The following is a 17,372-nucleotide window of genomic DNA, read 5'->3' as shown; positions in this document are numbered from 1 at the left end:
CCATCATTTTGAGGCTTAGCGGGTTGTAAACAAGACGTATATTGTTGCCATGGAGACAGTAAGTTGTGGTCTACATCTACAGCACTGTTTTCGAGTTGCTATTTGTCCACTTTTCCAAGAGGATTTATGGGTGCACACAATATCTCACACTTTAATCTAAAGCAAGAGACAGAATTACTGTATGGCTTGTTATTCCATTTAATGTTTGAGATATATGAAAAAAAAGACGCCATAAATCCTGAAAGCTTTGAAATAAAGCTGCTCCATAGCCAGTTCACATATTAATATCTGTTCCAGCATGTTAACCTTCGATCATAATACATGCGGCAGATAGAGGGATGTGCATTATTTTCTTGATACAAAAAGAATTAATTTGGCTTAACGGGGGAAGAAAAATGTAACCACTTCAGCCAGCCAGGACGTTATCAGCACCATTTATTACTAAACATGCAAGCCGAGGCGGGATAATGCTTCACCTTCAGCTATGAGAAAGTGAGTGGAGGTTGTGGCTCCATTAATACGGCAAGATGAACCGGAGCATAGAACCTCTCCTGAGTCCATTTGTCAGCGGTTAAGTGATTTCCTTCCCTCTCCTCGCTCTCCCTGATGACACTATGTGGTTAAGGGTGTCGGGGATTGGGGGGGGGGCTGAGTGTGGTCCTCATATGGAAATGGTTTCTTTATAAAAATGTAGCAGCGCTAGAAGGTATCAAACTTTGGGTCAACCTCAATTCAACTCAGTCAGCTAAAGGTTGATTTCCCCGACCAAAGCTGGATATTTTCTTTTTATTGAGAAAAATAATGCATTTTTGTCTCCATTGAATAAAATTAATAGCTTGCCAGATGAGCTGCAAATATATCCCTCTTTTGGAATACAGTAAATTAAATCCCAACCTGGTCCCCGCTGCTAACGGTAGTGTCAAGTCCTTGGAGATGGAAGTAAACAACGTTAAACTGGCCCATTTTATGATAAAGAGCAAAGAGGAGGGGGTGAAAAAAAGACGCCGCTACCTCATTCACGGGAGTCGTTTCTCCGTGAACACTGTGTGACCCCATATCTATGATGAAACCTCCCCGCCAGCTTTCCCTCCGAGGAATAATATGGTCGTACTGAACAATTCCTCGCTTTCCAGGAAATATTTCCACCGTGAAATCTATAACACAAAAGAACAAAAGCGCCGTCTGGTGTGGTGTTGATGAAGCAAACTGTGGCCTATTGCCGAGACATCAGATTGCTTCTGTATTACAGAAAAGTTTAACGGGAATATGTCTTTATGGCTCTCGGTGAAATACTACAGTTTCATGGTTTCGGCTTGGCGTATTGACTTTCTTGCAGGATGAATGAAACACCCTTAGGCAACAGTCTTTTTGTTATATTTGTTGATGTTTTTTTCCTGACATCTTGTCTAATTTTATCTAACGTGTAAAAAAAATGTGTAAAAAAGGTGTAGTTTGAATTGATGTCAGTCTTGTGTCTGCGCTCTGTACACTGTACTGTGATTATCTGATCATCCTGAAGGCACCGTGCCCCACAGCTGTTGTCGGATCCATGTACAGCAAGGCTGAAATTATGATTTCCCACAACACAGATCCAAATCAAAATGCCCCGCTTTCCTTTCGGCCTAAATGTGCTTTATCTCACTCATCCCTTTTCTCTTCTCCAGAGGTCTGCAGTTTTGCCAAAAGAGCGTTTTTGTCTCCTGTCATCTCCATGTGCGCATTTCACATGAAACAAATGTAGAATAACCAGAAAACCTTCAGTGCATTGGCGTAAAAGTGTCCCGAAAACCCCATCAAATGGACAAAATTAGGTCCCCAAACATGGCAGCAAATAACCCAAGCCCAGAGGCGTATTTGAAATGAAGGTTGAAATGAATGGTTTAAGGGTGAGAGGCTTCAACACAAGGACCAGGAAAGTCATCCCAGATGGCATTAGTTAGGGGATATTGTCTTCTCGAGAGCCCTCCACGCCTGGTTGCTCCGTTTGGCCGGCTATGAAAGAGATGCAGCTTTCCTTTGGCATCTCTGATGACTGACTTCCTGGAAGCCGTGTTGCGTGAAATGGCCTCCTCTGTACCAGCCGCTCTCCCTTTGCCAATCCTCATCCTCTCACACGAGTCGGCTTCCCGCCGCCAAACACTCGACTGTCACTCCCGGCGAAACGCGGGAGGCACTAGGACGGGCCTCTGTGGGTCGCCGAGGATCCACCTACAGTGCCGTACGACGCCTCTGCTCACTCAACCTCATCCGTGCCTCCAATGCTCCAAGACCGACTTCAAGCGTAACCAAGGCAACGGACATGTGCGGATTTTGGCGTGTGGGAAGTCTGAAAAGGTGCCCGGCTGGAAGGATTGAGCGATGGAGAAGCGACGACGAGTGTCTCCACGCTCACTAGCACTCCGCTGCTCGGCTCTCCTCCTAACAACGCTCAGAGAAAACACTTCTGCGATCTCAGATGAGAGTCTGGAGGGACCCCGGAGTAGGTGGTAACCAAGGCAACTGGGTCAGGGGGGTGACATTATACCCGAGATGGCTGACAGCCACTCACATAAGCAGGAGAGTACTGTACTTGAGGTCAGCTGTGCCAAGTTTAGAGCGTGCCGTGTACTGTTCTGCGGCGACCTCAGAGTGACACACAAACCGGCATGCCCTTACTCTCAAGAGATGAGCAGGAGACATAACGCACCGTCCTCGAGCCATCCACTTTTATTTCAAAAAAGGGTATTAGGTGGCACAATACACTCTACATATATTCCACCCCAAAGAGACGCTGTTTACTACTTTAAAAGAGTCTTTTGAAGTGTGGAGAGAAGGGCATGGGATGTGAAGGGGAGTTCCACAGGGAGCACACAGAGGGACACTCACACAAGAGGACAGAAACAAATACATTTACAGAGTGAGTCTTTGACCTCTGAGAGTCTCCGACGAACAATAATATGACCCTCCCGCACTTGGAGCTCTAAGTAAACCTCACAACTTTCTGTGTCTGTGATCCTTCTCTCCAAATATTTCCCTTGGCCCCGACACATGTTTATGCTCTGGTGAACTGTGAGCCTGGGGGGCTGCTGCTGTGAAGCGGATGCAGCGCCTCAAATTTGCATCCGACGGGAAGCAAATGCAAAGACTTCGAGGGTGGGGGGTTCAAATGGACAAACTCACTTCATTGAAGGGGCCTGAGTTTGATAACATCCACACCAGGGAAACGGACACCCAGACTTCGCCGTGCTCCCTTTCCCACCACTTTCCCCTCGATCCCCCACCGTGTTTGGACTAACATGGAGAAGCAGCATCCACCTCCTCAGTGGAGGGGGGGCATAAACATTTACACGGGGGTACTTGAGGGGCGGACGGAGGTCTAACGCTGGAAATTCTGGCGACACATGACAAAATTGATCATTTTATTCATTATTTAAATCACATTTTCCTTCATAAGAAATAACATACAATTTTTAAAAATGTATGAATATTATTTTTATATATTTTTGTCCTCTAAGGAAGTCAGAGTGACTCTTTTAAAGTGAGGCAAGTAATTAGTAAATGCACACAAAAAAACTGAAAACTCTTAAGAAAACCTTGCACTGATTTGAAATACTAAGAAATCCAAGGACTAATTATGGTCTGAAATACTTCAACCTGTTAACAGCGGTACAGAGCACTGAGTGGATCACACCTCCAGACAAACACTTTCACACTGACATTTTACTCCTATTCCTATGTAGGTCTACGCAATTTATACACCCACTCCTCTGTCACTTTGTCTGTTCACCTCAATCCATCGCTGTCACCTTTTGTCTCTGTACATCTTTCCACGTCTCTCTCTGTCTCTCTCTCTTCCTCCTTCTTCCACTCTATAAACGGTGGCGACGATGGGCGCCTCTGATTGCCCGAGGCCTCCGATTCCAGCGCACTAAATCCTGAGTGCTTTTTAGAGCTTCGTGCCATTAAAATATAACAACACCTACACAATGCAGAAATAGCCACACATGATCACTAAGTGAGAGTCTGGTCTGTATGGTGAGAGCAAGCTGGTATAAGAGTGCCGGACGTATGTACAGGGCTCTCAACTAACTCTAAGTCTATAATCTGTAACACTGACATTCCTTTGACCAGTTAGTTATTGCACATTGAATTTTAACAAATTATTTTCAAGTGAATTATTTTTTTTTACTAGTTTTGGACAAAAATGATTGATCATTTTGACAAAATCCCCAAATTTTGACTTAAACACCAATGACTTGACTTCATTTGACTTGGGCCTTTTGACTTGAGTACCTTTCCCCAAGCGCAAATATGAACGATGTGTCATTTAAAAAGCATGCAATGCATCAATTAATTTCCCTTCATTCCCAGAAAGTTGACACCTAATTCCTCAGATTCACTTAGTTTGAACCAACCCGACGGCGTCCAATCATGTTACAGGAGAGAACCATGAAGAACTAACATTATCAAAAATGACCCAAATGGTAAACATTTGGTGAATTATGACTGGAAACTCAAAATGTTTGACTTGGGAACTTGTGTGCAAAGTCATAAGATTTCCTTGCGACTAACTAAACGATGACTTGGTCTCACCTCTGCCCTAAACTGACAATAGCTTTGATAAACTGTGACATCTTAGCACTTTCTTTAACTCGCCACACTGCTGTTTAAACCGATAAAAACAGAAAAGGCAAACGTGTGGAGGGAAATGCACTGGCGTATAAAGAAGACTAACTGCGTGTGAAGAATGAGATATTTCAGTCTGGACCAAAGCATTAGACCGTCCGAGTGTCATCGCCATCCCTAGAGCCGCGCCACTGAAAAATAGTTCCCGTTATCATTGCATGATATTTTACAGTGATATAGATTGGAGAGGATATCACCCGGCCCCTCGCTGCAATCATTATTCTGCATCCTTACATATAAGCCGTGTAAAATGACAATCAGATGAGCGGTGGTACCGCAGAGACCGCGTGTATCTACACCGTGTGGCTCGCGGCCGGACAAGGCAGCACTTAAGTTGGACCGTGTCTCTGGCATTGACTCGTCCGTCCCAAAGAGAGAAAAAGAGAGACGAATGGGAGGAAGATGAGAGCGGATGGTTTAGAGGTGACGTCGAGTCTTTCCATGGCAGGCTCTTTATCCGTCTCTTTGAGATTGTCCGACTCTCTCCCTGTGTGTGTGTGTGTGTGTGTGTGTGTGTGTGTGTGTGTGTGTGTGTGTGTGTGTGTGTGTGTGTGACCTTGCACTGTGTCTTCCCCTCTTCTTCTGCAGTGTCCTTGGCGTTCTGTTCCCTCCAGATGGGCCCCGGTTGCTGCAGCACCCCTCAGGATGACGTGGACCCAATGCTGCCTACTGCTGCTGCTATTTCTAGTCCCGCACCCCCCACTCCCACCTCCGGGAAACCCGATACCGGTGCACATCTGCCAGGCATCACGGTGCAGTGCAGGTACAGAGAAACAAAGCTGTTAACTCATATAAGAAGTGTTGCATGTATGTTGTAATCGAAACCACACACACAAACACACATTACTCATGAGTGACAACCACCCCCCAGGGGTCAGGGTCAAAGATGGACAGAAGACGCTACGCTCCTCTACACAGCTACCCTTCTTCTCCTCTCAGGCTTGAAATCTCTTCTTGTTTCTGGGTTTTTGTTTTGTTGTCTCCGTCCCCGGCGGAGGCTGAAAATGAAAAATTAAGAAAAGAGCACGAGAAAACAAACCAAAGTTGCAACCAAGCCGGCGAACTCAGCAGCCCTCCAATAACAACACTTCTTGATAAAAGTCTATTTTCCTCTGCACACTGTCTCCACATGATGTTATCATTTTTCTTTAAATTCAATAAAGTCCTCTCTCTCTCTCTCTCTCTCTCTGTCTCTCTCTCCGTCAGTTTTTTGAGATAAGCACAAGTTTCCCCACATGAGGCCGCCTTCTGCATTATGACTTGCTGAAATGCTGAGGGCCGTAGCGCCGCCAGGAGCAGTTATGAACACGTATCGTTATTAAACCTCCGGCTTTGTTTTGATTTCCACTAAAGGAGAGCAGACAATTATCCGCCGAGGAAAGCAGACTGACAGTATTTCCTGGGGTTAAGACTTGGATGAAGCTTACATAAGAAGTATAATACAAGTATTTGCGGAGGACACATGTGAAGACCCTCTTTCACTCCTCCATAACACCCCCCTCCACAACCTTGTGTGAAAACCGGGGAGGTAACCGCGAGGCCGAGGCAGAGAAAACACTTCAGTTACACTGAGAAGGACACGGAAAAGACTTAAACGTTTTTTTTGTAGTCCTTCGATATAAAATCCGCTAAACTAGACAACGAATGGAAGTTAATTCTTTTTTTTATCTGATTTTGAAGAGCAGGGGCCACTTGTGAAGTGTTTACACTCATTGTAGTGCCCTTTAGGCCTCTTCGTAACCCGTGAGTTCACAGTTCAGCATAAGCGCTCTGGTCAAAGAATCACTCATCTGAGGTGTTATTGTCCTTTTTCAGTCACAATCGTTGGCAGTGCTGCTTCATTAAAGAGACCAGACCAGACCTCGCTCGCATCCCATGACAATTATGAACACGTCGGCAGTTGGGAAGATACAAACCGTTTAATATCGCCAGACAACTTTCATTTCTCTCTGCTCTCTGTTTTCTGTGTTAAATTACTGGATCTTTTTTCCCCACCGTTGCAGCACCGACATCATTAAAAACCAACGATGACGATATCAAATTATGCCGTCAGCATCGCTGAAGAAAAACGTAGTGTAAACATAACATTGGGCCTCAGTCCTGACTTCGATGCTGCCGTCATGCATGCAGTTGCAGCCTGCGGATCGACTTTAGGTGGCTCATTAACACATTTTGAGCATGGAAGGTGCTGATTGGCTCTCATTAACAGGCCGGGTAGGTGCTGCATCGTTAACGAGCACAGACACGAGGACTCGGAGTAACTGCAAAGCTGCACTCGCAATCATTCTTTAGCACTTTTCATCAGATAATGATAAAAGAAAATCTTTGATGATTATTAAAATAAAAAGTGGTTTGGCTGGACAAAATTACCTCGAGCAACTCACTCATTTTCACGTTCACAGGTCTGGCCTCCCTTTGCGGCGGTCCAGGCCAGAGAGAAGGGCCCACCCTGCCACTCTGCACCCCGGTGGAGCATAACAGGGTACGCATGTAGAGTCATGAGCACATTCCAGCTCTGCTCCAGACTGCTGACACAAGGACATGTCAGAACCGTGGCTCTTGGCCCCCCTGAGAAACCTCGACAGCTATACTGTCACTGTTTTGATAGGACCGTACTGTGATACCAATGCATCACCACCTGTCAGATAATGCTGCTTTTTTTTTTTTTTCTTCTTCTCCCGTCAACCTCGGCAGTCATTTATATGTACTTGTAGAGTTTTCCACACTTCCAGCTCTACAGGCACCATCCAACTACAGTTATGGAAGACGCAGTTAAAAGCCCTGAAAGCACCAATGTGAGGATGCAGCTGCTGCACTTGAACTCGTGTGCATACGGTAATTAATTAAGTTAATGAAGTGCGAGCACTCATGTGCCTGCCCCGCGGTGATAGAGTGCAAAGTGAATATTTGCTCCTCGCGGTGTTAGTGATTGTCCTCCGTATCGGCTTCCTGCCTCGCTCGCCTGCGGAAACGCCACGCGATTGGACGCCGAGAACGTAGCAAAACACAACGCAAGAGGATGATCGGGAGGCTTAAGGCACACAACGATATGTACAGACTGCAGTTTCTGTACAATAGTGGTGGCAGGTGTGGCCAAAGGTCAAGCTTTATCCAAATATATTCGTAAAGAAGGGAGGTGTGAGGTCGTGTGAGCGTTTCAATACAACAAACAGGTTTTAGTCATTCTGCTCTATAGTATAATCCGCCACGTCACGCTCGGTGTGCAAAAGAAAAAAATGCGTCGTCTAATGAACATCCCTTTTCTGCTCCCGTCGTCATATCTCAGGGGCCAAATGATTTGGTACACGCTAGAGTGTTCGCCAACATCCAGCGAATGGCTAAACTAACAATAAATCAGAAAACACCCAGGAACACTGAGTCAGCTCCAGAAACTTCATGATTTACGGCCGTCCGAGCCATCAATCTCCGTAACGCCGTCCGAAAAAAAAGCAGTAATGGCTTCCGAACCCACACCGCGAGTCTTCCTTAAGTTCATAGGGTCTAATGAAACTATCATTTAAGGGGGGTTTTTTTCTCTTTTTCTTTTTTGGTTTATGTTTGATGGTCAACGTTTTCAGTGGCAGGAGGCATATCACTGCACTGCACAACACAAATCCTCCTCCTGCAGCATAGCGTCCTCTGGGGCTGAGGGAGGCCATGTCGGCGAGTGCACATGGAGGATCACACTTTCCACATGCTCCACACCCTGTTTTATGTAGCCTCGTGAGCTGTGGGAAAGCAGGGTAGTCCGCTGCCAGACTGGATATAATCACTCATAGTACACCATACATAGCCGGGATTTAGCCACCCGTGTGCAGCACGGAAAACAATACATATTGCAATAAAGACTTTTGAGTGTAAACTCCGTTGCGACCTCTTTCGGATCGTCCTGTCTCTCAGGCAGATGAATGAGAGTGATTTCTTTTGACAGCTCGGGTATGGAAACGGAGCTAGGGTGAAGAGAGGTGACGTGATACAAACAACAAAGTCAAGCGAAGAGTCGGGGAGAAACGAGGAGCCGCCTGAAGCGAGATCCGAAAAAAAACCAGGGGTTTCGTTGTCGACGTGTAAATCTGTCAAAAGAAACTAAAGTGACGCGAAGCTTGGTCGAGTTCAAAATGACAGCATTGACAGTGGTGTGGCTATTTAAAAACAGCGGGTTCAGGCAGGATGTCCCATGTGCTCATTTACGAATCCTGTTACGGCGAGGCATGGATGACCCTAATCTGCCTCTGATTGGCTAGGAAGCGCTTCCATCAGTTGGTTGGTTAGGTTTAGGTTCACGTGGTGTGGGATTGGGTTAGGGTCAGGGTAAGAATATCAAGGTAAGCCAATCAGAGGCAGAGTATGGCGGGTCACGCCTTTGCTGTAAAAAGGATTCGTTATGTCCCGTCTCGTGAGGGATGAGTCTTTCTGATCAATCAATTCTGCTGTATCCGTTCGCTCGGAGCCTCCATGCCAAGAATGTAGTTGTTCTCAGAGCTTGAAATGGAAAAAAATAAGTGCTGGTATTCCCCTTATTCACATGTTGGCGAGAGCCGAGAGTCTCAAATCATTATGATGTTCTGAATTTCTCCAGTGAATAAAATACACAAGGAGATAAAGGGTGTCCTCCCCTCAGCAAATAGGAAGGTTTTTGACTAAACTATGTAATTGTACATCATATTGGACAGTTATTATTATCATAAATAAAGCCCCAAAAACGTTCTTTAGTTAAATCATTTACACAGATATTATCACGGCCTTCGTCTGAACATTTTCATTCATCTGCAAATGTAAGAATTAAAGCAAAAGAGCAGATTCAGAAAGCTTTTAAATAATGTTTCATTCAACATTTATTTAAAAAAAAGTTATGAATAGTATAAGTATTTTAAAAAAGGACTGTTCTAATGTGTAAGGGACTGAGCTGACTGTATTTTGTCTGTTTCTGAGAATGACTGCTTGACACTTCAGCAGCTATTTGACAAGGGAGTTGAGACTCACGTCCAAATATGCAGCGTGTGTGCTTTCTGCTCTGGAATCTGACCTTGCGTGGCCAAATCACGTAGAACACAGTGGAGCCAGAGAGTGAATGAACTTCACCATAGAAGCACGGCGATGGTAAGTGCCGAGCGTGTCTACTCAAAGAGCATTCGTCAGAGGCACAGAACCTCACAAGTTGAAGCACCCCATGAAGGGCAAAGGTCAGGGCTGCGTTAGGCGCTCGGTAAAAGGCTAAGGTCACAATGTGAGGAAACCCAAAGACATCCATCTTCTCCACGCCGGCGTGAACGTAGGAATCCGTGACCTCTGCGGCGCCACAAGAGGAAGCGCTTGAGCAACGGAGAGAGCAGCGTAAACATCATGAATCATTTACGGCGCGGGCGACGGTGGACGGGGGCGGGGTCAGGCTAGAGGACACGGGGAAAGGGCAGCAGTATATTTATATCAAGAGCGCAGTGGAATCAATAATCTCGAGCAAATTCAAAAGACGCGTGTAATGAAGGACGTTCCCAGCATCCTTAACGTTTCTTCATAGATAGTCGGGACTAGTATGGAGCTCAGAGGAGTCCCAGCCGTGGACATTAACCTCCCCCACAGCTACGGAACCCCCTACTGGTTGAGCAGGATGACTAAGGATGACAGGGGTGCCTAATGTGACTTTCATTAATGACATGCTACAGGCTGGAGGCTGAGGCAGGCCAAGCCCAAATTGAAAAGTGCTGAAGCATAACTGTGTCGGATGCCCAGTTTCCGAGCCCCACAGTCCAGCTGATTGAATTCTTGCCTCGCCCAGAGAAGGAATTCCTAAGCTTTCTGTGTTCCTGTATCAAGCGGATAGGTTTGGCTGGTTGACTTTCTAACCAACCTGCCACGGCCAATGTGGATGTAGATAGAAGAACCACAATCAATGGCAGCCGTTAAGAAATCTCATTTAGTCTTACGTTTGCCTTGAAATGGAAAAGACATCCTGTGACAGCGGAACAGCTCGAACTAGCAGCACGTCCAACAGATGACATATCTTTGATTTAAAATCAATATTAACCCTCAACATGGGTTATGCATTGATTTTTTTGTGCATTTGAACAGCCAGTGAAGCATGTTGATGGAGTTACGCACAACATATTTCCCTTCTTATTCAAGATGATGTTTATGTTTTTGCATTTATATGACAGTTATATACATAATTATATACATGACAAATAAATAAATATCTCAAATAAATTCATGAATTAACTCATTCTACTTGGATTAAAAATAGGGATTTCTGCTGTGGAAAACTTCAGAAATTAACTAAACTTAAAGTTTGAAGTTGAGCTGAAATGAAAAATGCCTTCTTCTTTTTTTCCTCTTTTATATCACATCCCCAGTCCTATTGGGTATATATTTAACAACACAACTAATTAAAAATAAACTAAAAAAATGTTATGATCAAAATCCAATATTTCTTTCTCCCTGGAAAACAAAATATGACGCATGCGAACAACTATCACCAACAAATTCCAATATCATGACATCCGTATTTCAACGATAATCACCCAGCTCTGCTCTACTCTCTCTATGCACATGAACCCACAATTATAACTCCTGCGTGTTAATTTCACACACCGGTCAAACGACCTGCTGAACGGTCAGGAAGTGGAGGAATGAAGATGTAGCGTGAGAACTGTTTGCTTACATACGACGGAGCGATGGCTTGAGGTGTGAGGCTGCTAATTAGAGGTAGATTCTAATACGAGAGGCTCTTCTCCGGCATGGAGGGCCTTGTTAGCTGACAGGCCGACCCGAGTGCTCCGGATGAGGGGCTGGCTGGCTGCTCGCAGAGCTGTCTCCCTCCGCCGACATCGATAGGGGCTCCGCAGGAGGGTGAGGAAACAATGGTGTTGACAAGCAGTATCGGGGCCCGGCAGCATGAAGGCAGGGCCAAACGATCCCATTTCCCAGCCAATTCCATTATCAGGACACGCAGACTTTACTAATGCCTGAAAACAAACAATACACGAGCATCCTTCTAATTAAGCCCTTGAGTAGCGCTGCTTAGTGCACCGGCATATCTGTGTTGGATGTCTGCGAACAGGCTGATTGGATTCATCAGCACTTTTAATGTGCTCCCGTTTCCTCCCGGAGGCCTCGAGGAGGATCCTGGACCCACCCAGTACGGTGAGTGTTAAAGCCCCGAGTGGCAGATCGGGGCGTCGCTGTTGTTTCTTTAGGAATACACGCAATCTGACAACGGTGACGATGCAGCCTAGTGCTCAACAAGTATGTCAACACTGATTATGTCTGTCTATTGTGATGCTAAATATTGTGAATATACAGCATATCATTTATTTTTTAAGCATCTATTATGAGTGTTTTTCCAACATAAAATGCAAACCTTTTTTTTTTTTTTTAATTAACATAAAAATTTAAAATTGACATTTCTTCAAAAAGGAATATACCAAAATAATATTTTTATTATATTATTTATTATTTGGGTTTGAATGTGTGCATATTAGTCTCGGTTATGTGTTTGCAAGGCGTGTACGGCTTTCTTATAAATAGAAGAATATAACAAAGAGAATATAACAAAGATGTGGATTCCAGTGTCGAGCTTATTACATTCTAAAAGGAGGTTAAAAATGAGAGCAACAAGTCATCATTCAACAGAGGCAAAGATAAAGATGTTAATGGCCACAGACCAAGGAGCAGTACGGAGAAAATAAAAGAGTCAAACAGCCGAAAAAATGATCATTTAACGAGAGCTTGAAAGAGAAGTGGACTCACAATACCCCGAGGTGATGGTAATTAATTAAATATGCGATGGCAGAGCGCATTCATACTGTCCGCTCTTTAAAGGATGAAGTGAATTAATGAGGTGATAACCTGAGAACTCTTGCTTTTAGTTTGCATACGACTCTTCAGTGCTTCATTTGTGTGAGACAGAGAGCGATACACACAGCGGTGAGGATTCATATCTGGCCCGGCTTGTTATTTCATGAATGGTGGGAAACGAGAGTCCGCTTGAATTCAAATTGACAAAAAGGAGGTTTTCGCTCTTCTTGAAGGACATTATTGCATCTTGGGGGCAACAGGTAAGTACACATGATAGAATAATGATCGGATGTCATCGGTCGACCAACAAACACCGGACTATGTGTCTACGTTCATCCCGGCTACAGAAGCATTGGAGCGTTCAAGCATCTTGAGCATGTACTCGATACGAAAATACCTTCATCACCAATTTAAAGCCGTGACACTGCGTTGCCCCCCTTCTGTCATTTTTCTGAAGCACAATGAAGCAGCATCCACTTCAGAGCAAGTGTTCAACAGCCCTCTCCAGTACGTCTCTGTTCACGCGGCCGAGCAGAGGAGTGAAGGATCTACCCGAGGACTAAAGCTGCAACATAACAGTAAGAGTTTGGATGGAATCGATCAATCCACAAACGTTATGTACAAAAAAAAAGGTGCATATCTGGATGAGCAAGGCCCTGGAAATAAAGAATATATTTGGATTTCTCTCCATAAGATCCTCTCTCTCCGTCTACAGCATAGAAACCCTCAATATAACAGCATAATATGATAACAACCTATCTGGACGAGGTCAAGGTGGGAGTTTGGCATGTATGATCTCTTCCCTCCACCACTCACACACAGTAGAAAGGCCTTTCACACAGGAATGTATGGTGGTAGCCAGCGCCTGCTGCCATCGAGGCTTTATATTAGAGCGGGTGGGAATCTGAGAAAAGCCAACTTTTTCAGTAATGGAGTCGCCCGCCGCACACTTAAACGAAACGCGGGGGTTGGATTTGAGTTCTACACAGGCGACCCTAAAACTAAACTCAAGTGTGACGTAAGTTATTCCATCTATAGACTCTCCCGAGGGGGCTGTGTACCGGCGGGCGGAGAACAATAAGGATACGTCAGATACCGTGTAGGTTAGAGTGCTCACGTTAAAAGGTCAGGGCCTCTTTTTTTTTTTGTTGCACCTTGGCGAAAGAGCGAATGTGAAAACAATACTAATGTCGCACAAGTCCGCACCGGCCATACATAAATGACCGGCCTGCAAACGACGAGAGAAAGGAGGGAGAAGAAAAGAATAAGAGAAAAAGAACAGATGAGATCAGCGACTGTAAATCTCTTCATAAGGTGTACAAACGTTTTAATGACAGCAGGGTTTGTGTTAAAGGTCTCCTCCTTGGAATAAACACCTCACGCTTTTAATGCGCACACGTCTCAGTGCAGCTACATTGGATCAGCCCCCCCCCCCCCCTCCCTCGCTGCACTATGGGAGAGAGCGCAGATAAAAGAGGGCGTTTAAGCTCCGCCACTTGTGGAGAGGTCTCATCTCCAGCCTCAGGAGGTGTGCCGGCGCTCGGCAAAGATTGAAAGGCGGGAATCACAGACGCCGCTCGAGGCCACGCTGCTTTCTGCAGCGGTGTTGGTGTTACACACTTCTACGAATGCAGAGGGAGGGAGGAGGGAGGGACAGTATCTTCATCAATCATTACAAAGACAAAAAAAAAAATAAATGCTGAGGCTTCACGGGATGCCGCCGAAAGAGGGGGGAGATGTGACACGGCGCCCCCAGCACAGAGCCGGGCGTCAGAAGAGAAACGAGGGCGATGCAAAATCGGGGGGGGGGGGGAAGAAAGAAAGAAAAGTGCCAGCAGTAATTCCATTGCTCGTTATTCTTCATTACAGAAGAGAAAAGCACCCAGGGCTAGATCATATTTGCTGTTAACTAAAGTTTCGGAGACAATTAGCTCAGGTTGTTAAAATTAATCATTGTTACGGCTGTAATCTCGGAGGCCAGCAGAAGCCCCAGCATTTATGGTTTGTTTATTTGAGCGCCTCCTGTGGATATCGACCCGGCCCTGTTGTAAACACTGGGATAAAGGCCTTCTACGATCGTTGGGCGGATTTACTTTCTGCACGGGGATGAGCCATCCAATCGTGACCTAGATTAGACGCACGGAGAGGGGAAAACACAGGCTCCCTCCGTTTAATGATTACAGTTGGTTTATCCGAACACGCTTCTCATTATTTCTGTATTGAATCACATGACTGTGTCAACAGTCTTCCTCTGCGTTGTGAGGATAATGGTTATGGCTGATATCTAATGCTCACCTCTACATGGCGGGGGGGGGGCTTCCTTGTCTAGAAAGCCCTTAGAGCAGCACTGTGTTCTTGCTGCTTGTCATTCCATCGGTGATTGACTGTAAACATCGCAGCCTCACAGGATCTCGTGGGTAACACTAATCTGAGCACTCTCTCTCTCTCTCCGAACTGCATAAAACATGCTTCAATCGCTCCAAAATGGAACCATGCCTTCTATGAAATGATAAATAAATTTGGCCAACATCCCTTTTAATAGGCCTTGTGGTTTACAGTCATGCAAACCACATAAACAACCCCGTTTCTCAGGAATATACCCTCGTACACGCATTTATCGCGTCATGAGATGAGCACCGTCTCTCTTTAAAGACTTGGTCCTGCATTTGAGATGCAGATATAAAAGCGTGAACATCCCAAACCTAAAGGCATTGCCACACATGAATACTACTCCTAGGACCTCGGAGGACTTCCCCGTCAAACACCCCACATCACTTAGCAGGAGCGTCTGCAGCAGGCAGACTCATTTCCAATGAATGTGCTTCAGGCAGCTATAAGGAATTCTATTATTGCCTGAAAAAAAAAACTCTGTATCTATATGGAAATTTCCTCCGCCTAATATATGGGTCTGCTGGATGGTAACATGATAATCCCAGTGTAATTAATGGTTCCTCCGGCAAAGGGCTGATTAATGCAGAAGCAGGCATTGAGCACATATAGATTTTTAGTGCCAACTATTGGAATATTTAATGGACACGGTAAACACGCCTGTTCTCCCACAGGCACTGAAGAGACCACACACAGGAATTCATTTTTTTTGCACTTTTTCATTGTCTGAGTGCCTCAGATGCACAATGAGGTGATAACGGCGTGAAATAACAATTTGAAAAAGGTTTTTGTTCGGTTTTTTTAATTCTAAAAGTAGACACTTTAGACTTAAATCCTGGCCAAACTGGCACAACGATTATGACTCAAAATGAACAACAAAAAAAAGGAATATAGAAAAGCAACATTGCTGCTTCCTACACCTTTTCATACTGTGCTGTGTTTCTTTAATATCTCGCCTTAATGCCTTTTATGTCTTATGTAAAGCACTTTGATTTATCCCGCTGTTGAAGTGTGCTACAAAATAAACGTGCTTTGATTTTAAAGCTAGTCATAGTAAATGGGGTCCTCTTGTGGCGAGGACAGCTCAGAATAACTCCCATTAATACATGAAGAGAAGGAAAAGATGGTGAACAAAACACATTTAAGTATCCCCATGCTAATTGAAAAAGAGAATAAAAAAATAGAGATAGACAGAGCAAAAACAACTTTTATAAAAGGTGCAAATAAGTATGAATGATATGATATTAAATTATATTATATACAGTGTCGCCATTTTGTCGTCTCTCTCTTCCCCCCGTGTCTTCATCACTCCCCCTTCTCCATCTGTTATTAGCGGTTCTTTAATAATGAACCCAACAGGCGTCCCCTTCATTAGGCAGGCAGGGGGAGAGAGGCCAGCGAGACGGGGCTGACCCTTCTACACGGTCCTCATTGGGGATCTGGCACAGGAATTTTAATAGGAGAGCCACACAGGTAGGCAGGTCAGTCCGGGAGACACGCTGTGCATGCCAATCCGAGCTGACCAACCGGCGTGAACGCGGCGCCGCTAGCCTGACAGTCGGTAACAAGCGTGGAGGAAGATGGGGGGGGGGGGAGGGACCGCGAGTGGGAAAGCATTGTTGAAGGGATCAAGAGGGACAACGCCGGGGTTACTTGAGCAGCTATTCAGGTGAGAGGATGAGGAGGACGGAAGGCCCCCGGGTTGACGAGGGCCCGGCGGCGGACTGAGACAATCCCCCGTCGTGCTTCTCATACTAATAAAGCAGGTATGGGTTCTCGCTAATTACCTTTTGGTTTATGCTTTTTCAAAAGAAACACTTATGGGAGGAAAAATGCAGAAAATGCAGATGCAACATGGGGACCGTTATGAAGCTTGTCGAGCGTAATCTGAGACTGGTGGATGTCGCCCTCAGGAAACAGAATGAGCTGTATTTCATGTCCCCTAAACCAGCCACATGAGTATAAACTACATAAAAGGTGTGAGCTTGCACCGGGCTTTCAGAGCGACTCTGCAGGGCTGTGTGATAAACCCTTCACTCTCTGCCTCCATGCTTAAACAGTCTGCCTTTGAGCTACACTTTATATCACCCGTTTTTAAATTCCCCCTGCCCCGAAACAGCACAGGTGATTTGTTGTATATTCAGCACCGGGGCCGGCGGATTTTCCTTTTTTCTTGCTTCTCCCCGCCGTGGTAATTGCCACGGCGACCTTGATGCAGATAGGATAAATGAAACATATCCTCTGTCAAGACTCCGCCATTAGTAGCCCCACAGAATTACCTCATTTCCTCTGTGATCTCTGTAAACATTTCGGATTCAGGGCATGCCCGCCCATTCTGCAAGACTTTCCATGAGCGCTCAGACCTGGCGCCTCGTTGCAAGAGATACTGCATGTTTACCTACAATAGCCCAATACCTCGATCCATTTGCACTATAAATTGCACACACCCAGCTTCCAGCCAAGAGCAAAACAGCTCCGCTGGGACAAAGCTGAGGCTGTTTGATAAACCAAAAACACTTTTTTTC

At 45.3% G+C, this 17,372-nt stretch overlaps 1 protein-coding gene across 2 annotated transcripts in view; it reads right to left on the bottom strand.

Moving 5' to 3' along the window:
• LOC311028456 (RNA-binding motif, single-stranded-interacting protein 3) overlaps positions 1 to 17,372 on the bottom strand; it is a gene marked incomplete at its 3' end in the record, with an annotated part of 237,550 nt that overhangs the window by 190,765 nt on the left and 29,413 nt on the right. The window lies entirely within an intron of this gene.

Source organism: Eutrigla gurnardus (genome assembly GCF_963514095.1).
Source record: "Eutrigla gurnardus genome assembly, chromosome: 17".
NCBI lineage: Eukaryota > Metazoa > Chordata > Actinopteri > Perciformes > Triglidae > Eutrigla > Eutrigla gurnardus.
This window is presented reverse-complemented; position numbering and strand designations above follow the sequence as displayed.